This window comes from Temnothorax longispinosus, chromosome 3, assembly GCF_030848805.1.
Source record: "Temnothorax longispinosus isolate EJ_2023e chromosome 3, Tlon_JGU_v1, whole genome shotgun sequence".
NCBI classification, from domain to species: Eukaryota; Metazoa; Arthropoda; class Insecta; order Hymenoptera; family Formicidae; genus Temnothorax; species Temnothorax longispinosus.
The window spans coordinates 15,699,711-15,706,137 of record NC_092360.1 but is presented as its reverse complement, the minus strand read 5'-3'; positions in this window follow the sequence as shown (position 1 = coordinate 15,706,137).

The following is a 6,427-nucleotide window of genomic DNA, read 5'->3' as shown; positions in this document are numbered from 1 at the left end:
AATTAAAAACGTAAGTTTGTAAAGAAGTTTATGTTGTAGATTATTTTTATAATAAAATATATTTAAATGTAAATACATATTTATTACAATATGTAGGTAATTCCTACGTCATATGTATTATATGTATATTATTTTTGTTTGAAGGAATTGAAGAATAAAAACAATTGTATTCATATTATAATCAATAGTTTATTAAAATATACATAAATAAGTGAATAAAATTATTTCTTCGATAATAACAGTAATCTTAAGTTTTACAGAATTTTGCTAACTTTTTTTTATGTAAATTTTGTTTTTCGGTATTTGTGTTCAGTTGGTGTGTAAATTGTCTCATTCGCATCGTTACATAATATTTTATAGAATAAGCTAATATATCATGTGCATGCTCTATGCAAGGAAATGTGAAATGAAATGTATTAAACATTTCTTCTACAGTGTTAGAGTAAACATCAACTGAATGCATGTTTAGTGAAACAAGATTCTAAAGTATCAATCATTTTAAAGAACTTGATATTGCAATGAATAAGATTTCTTCTAGATTTCAAATCTACTAACTCTGCTTCAGAAACTTCACTACAGTTAAATGGTGTTCGTAATGTTGATCTACATGTAACACATTTTGTGTGTTTCTCTATTTGTCGTACTAAATAACCTGAAAAAATAATAAACAACAGGTGTAAGACTATACCACGGTCGTATAAACGTGGGCTATACATATTATTACGACCGTGGGCTATACACATTATTGTTAAAGTGCTTTGTAAAAAATTTGTTTATTTACTTTAAACTTACCAAAATAAATGAAATACCTAGCTAAATCATTCTGTATATAATATATTTAAATTTCTTTCGTTCAGAGTAGTAGATGAGTATCAATAATATGTATAGAAAATTAATTATATTAATGGAATTGAATCTTTTTAATAATACAACGTTGTAGTACAACCTGTAAGATAATATATCACACAATCAAGCACATGAGCTTTTGTATAATCATGCTCAATTACATCAAAGAATTCCCATTCTTCATGCTCTATTAAACCATCAATCCTTTTTTTTAATTTCTCCAATTCAGATTCATTTTTACTTTTAAATATTTTTTTTAAATCTGAAATTGTAATTAACGTTTTAGGCAATGAACTTTCATCTACAGTACAATTTCCGTATCGTGGAGGTCTCAAGATAGAAAATATAGACAGCAATTTGTATAATTGCAAAAAGGTAGGTGTAGCAGGATGATCATTAGCATCTCCAGCTAATCTAATTACACCAAAAAATTTCTGAAAACAAGTTATAATATCACATACTTATTGCGTCTATTTGATCATATTTTTTTAAATATTTACCTCTAAAGCATCTTGATTCAGTTTTCCAGTTAAAATGTACGAAAAACCAAAACGTGTATTTAAGTACTCGCATAGATCTATTACGGATTTTAATGTCACTCGCAACCCTTCAGCAGTATTTGCGGTTAAGAATTCATCTGGACTAATTAAATTATTTCTTATATTTATTTCCCAATTATTGAGCCAAAGAAATGACAGTTGTAACATCTAAAAAATAAAAATAAATTTTCAAGAATGATGCATTACATTTTTAAATCATTAAAAATACTTGTATTATATGTACATACCTTAAAATCTTCAGTGCCAGGTGAAACTCCTTGGAAAGAATGTTTTCTATTTAAGGCATCAAACATGTTATTCATCAAAAGACAAAATATTTTTGTACATACTGTCGGTATCATCAAATCCTTGATAATTTATTTCCTTGTACATTTGGAAACCTGCTGCTACAGATCTGCTGAACAACTATAGATGAAAAAAATATTAATTGTATTATTATTTTGTTTTATGTAATACAATGTAAAGTAGTTAGTGCAATCAAAAAAGGAAAAATATTATATAACACTTTAACTAATGTTTTTTGTTTTATCAAAAGTTAAACATACTTGTGTAGCAAATCGAACCTTCATTTTAGCAGAATTATTAAGTTTAATGTGATTTTCTGATAACTTCGGACAAACTCTTGCTCGTACTTCTGATAATGCAATATCGGTGTCATATAATGTCTTGAAATGATTCCATTTGATGTGAGGTTCATCTGGACGTATCTAAAATATCACAATAACTTTTTATTGTAACTAAAAAAAGATAAAAATAATATAAAAAGAATTTTATTATATTCAAAAACATAAAAATTTTATTATATTTTATTATTTGCAGTAAATTAAATGTTATGTATTTGTAGGTACGTAAATTAAAATTTTAAAAATATTAAACATAATTAATATATATTTTAAGAACATACATATTCGCAAAATTTTTTCAAAGTAAAGTCTAAAAATACAATTACTTTTTAATCTTTATGTAGTAATCGGTTTCGAACATTTTTAATTAAATGAGGTGTATCAGAAAAGAAAAACAATTTCCGATCTTGTTTAACAGGATGCTCACAACAAGTTGTCGTTTCAGATAATTTTCCACTGATTCCGAACTCCTTCCACATTTTCCTGTTTGTTTCTGCTCCGTCGCTTATGACTCCATGTACTATTGCTCCAGTTTTTTCTAATTTTATGACAGCATTAGTAACAATTTTTGCTAGTTCAACACTATGCACAGGACCACTTGAAGCGAAAACACCAACAGGTTGCGTATAAGTGTCAGCTAAGGGCTGAAACATCACCACTAGAGCACTTTTGGCTTTTTCATTAATTGTACTTGCTTTTTGGCCTTCATCGCCACAATCGACTAAACCTTGATAAGTTAGTGTAGACGAACTAACAGAAACTGCTTCTCGAAGGCTTATTTCGTCTATCAATATAACACCTTGTTTTTGTAAAGGTTGTTTCTTATCAATATGAGTTTTGAATAATTCAAAAAATCTGTCATCAAAACCGCACTTTGTACTTATAAGAGATAGGTATCGACGGACAGTCCTTACACAAGGCAAAGGTAATAAACTTAAATTTTGCAAATGTCTATATTGCTTCGGAGAACGAATATGCATTAAAATGTATAGCATCATCCAGTCTTCACTGTAACGTTGCCCTTTTACACTTTTAACTTTAGCCGATGCTACAATTTGTTTAATTAATGTCCGCTGTATATTTGGAATTTGGTGATCAGTGCATTTTTGGAGGACAGATTTTATATCAGTATTACTTAACTCTGCTTTCATTTCATCAACACGATTTCGTAATCTTTCAATTGTATTTTTTGCACGTTTTATCACATTTTTTTGTGCTCGGATTCTTTTTTTCCAAATATGCAAAACGTTTTTGTCAGTAAAATTAGAACAGCTAGTTTCCTTTTTTTCTGTATTTCTTTTAGATATACGGCGTCTTTTTTAACTAACAGTTCTTCTAACGTTTTCACATACTTTTACATTTTCCAGGTAAAGTCAGTAATACGTGACAGTTATTATGTCGTAATTTATCAAAACAGTCCATGTATCCAATTGTGTTTTTTACCAAATCCACACCATCGATGTCAGCTATTCCAGAGCAAAAAGGCATATCAGAATATCGATTTAATGTTACTTGTAGTTCCTCAAAATTGTGAAATTTATTAATAAGATTTAATTGTTGTGAAGCTAGATGTTTTTCCAGTGCTTTATATGAAAGTTTCATGGTATTGTTTATTATAAGACTTCTTTTTATTGTACAATCACTATAGTAACTTCCATTATCACATGTGTTGACTACACTAAGTTCTGCAAAAACAATGCAGTTTTTATCAGAGGGCATATGAACAATCCAATCTTTCCGTAGTTGAATCAAGTTGATATTTTCACATAACTGTATAAACATAATTTGTTTCTGATATTCTGAATTGACATATTCGATATTCTGATCAATATTCTGAATATTTTCGTTCTTTGATGAATCACTAGCATTACTTCTATTGTCACAATCACTTTTGTTTAACTCAGGCACATTACTATGTTGCTCTGAAATATCTGAGTTAGCATTTTTTTTAGTAAAGAAATCGTCTTGACGAAATGTTTTAATCTCAGTGCCTTTTGAATAATTTATTGAGTTTTCAACAGCAGTTTCATTTTCACTATTATTTCCAGGCAAAGAAAGAGATGGAACTGCATCAACAGTAAGCTTAGGACATTGAAGTGATAACTGAAAAAAATGTACATAAAACATATTTAATTAAATTGATTAAATTTTAAATATAAATTTACTTTAAAAATTGATTGATACATACAATAGCAATTAAATTTCCAGTAGAATCTCTATGTTCTGTACATCGTACAACATTTTCTGGTAAATAATGTTTTTCACAAACACGATGCTTTGATGGCTCTAAATTACTGACAGAAATTGCTGCTTCCCATTTTTGCTTACGTACGAGATCTTTCGGTATCGATAAGAGTGACAACTTTGCATAATAACCTTTACGATTGGTTTTGCAACCAGGAACTACGCAATAAAAAACCATTATACTTTCTATACAGCCTAAAAAACAGTTTTTCTAACACGAACCACCAACGTTTACGCGACTCAATTTTACGAACATTGCGCTCTCACATACACAATAAGACATGTGCATAGCGCATGCGCAAAAAGCTTTCTCACGTCGACGCCATGTTGATTTTCTGGCTTCACTCCGGGTCACGGTTCCCCCACCGCGAGTGCCCAGACCTGTCTATACAACCGTGTTAAAACACCTTTATTATATAATCCCGTTCCTGGACCAAATAACTTTGGAAACTTGCTTAGAAATTCTTTAATAACGTTATTCAAATCTATTTTATGGCAACTCAACATATCGCTTACTAATTCATTTAAAGCTAATGGCCATAGTGCTAATGCCTGTAACCGTTGTCTCTCAATTAACGTTGGTCCCGATTCCTTCATTATTATCATTTTTAACTTTGCCTTTCGCTTGCCTAACTGAACCTTTAATCCCGTCGTAATACCTACATGTTCAAGTGGGACATTACCTATGCTTTCAGGGGCATATTCAACATTTCGATTCGTATATTAGGGAAATATCTCTTTTTCGTTTCTTCCGAAATTATCGTTACAAGTTCCCGTATCTATTTCCATTCTTACATCAATTCCGTTTACAATAACATTTATATACATCGGTTCCGCGGTCTTACAATCATTTATAATGTTGACATTACCGACTCTTATCCGATTTATTACCGATGTCATCTTCTTCTTGTCAGAAGAAATCTTTTGAAGACTCTTCTCCCCTCTCAACTTTCTGGGTTAATGCTGCTTGAAGATGTTGAACCTCAGATTTTTTGTTCTGCACATTACTGTAAAATGTCTCTTCCTGTGACAGCACTGCATGTCTGATATCGCTGAAAACAATCTCTGGCCATGTGATTGTCTTTTCCGCAATAATAACAGGTGATTGTTCGCTGATTCGAGTTTTGAGTGTTCGGGCTGTCGTCCGTAAATTTTTTCCTCAATGAGCCTCTAGCGTACTGTTTATTACCTCGTCAGAATCCTTGTGTACTCTTCTTAGGACGTTGCTGTGACTGCTGAGTCCATTGTACCGAACTCGTGCTTGGCATCGCTGACACATTCAATTTATCGGTCATCGTCGCGTCCTTTTCTGCCATTTCTATTTGCGTCGCAATTTTATATGCCGTATCATAAGTCAAGTTTTCTTCTCGAAACAGAGCTTTCTTCTTGAGGCCACACACAATTTGATCTCGTACCGCATTGTTTTCATCCGGGAAGTTGCAATATAATGAAAGTCGCTTTAATCTTGCAACAAAATCTGCAACCGATTCCGTTGACGCTTGCTGTGCCTAATGGAATTTACACCTTTCCATCGCCTCCGAAGGTTTGGGGTTTAAATGACCTTTAATAAGCGCGACTTGTTGCGCATACGTTTTTGTGCTTGGTTTATCTGGTGCACATAAGTCTCTTGCCAAGTTATACGTTTCCGGATATGTTTATATTCGTTAGCAAAACTGCTGCTTGCTTTTCAGCCTTTACATCGTTTACCAAGAAATATAGCTCCAATCGTTCCGTATATGTTTCCCAGTCTTCATCTTTTCCTAATACAAATTCTAACTTTGACGCTTTGTGTTCTGACATCGTGTGGATTATCTTGGGGACTCTGTTTGTGTCGTTCTCAGGCGTCTCGTTGCGTTTCGTTTCTTGTTTACGCTGCTTGTCGAGTACGTGCGATTTCAGAAGTTTTCGTAGTTGTTCGATACTGTTATTACTTTCGAATTTGGTGTTCAGGTCCGACTATAATTTAGCTGTGCCTTTGTGAGAGTTTGAATCCACGATGTCCTTGTGTAGTCAATATTATGAATCGTTATCTCTTCTTCGTTACTGAATTTTGACGACATTCGAGCAACAAAATATTCTAGAAGTTTCCTTATTCATCAAATATACATTACATATTGTTCGTGTTGCGGCCCCAATCAAAATGTAATGATAAAA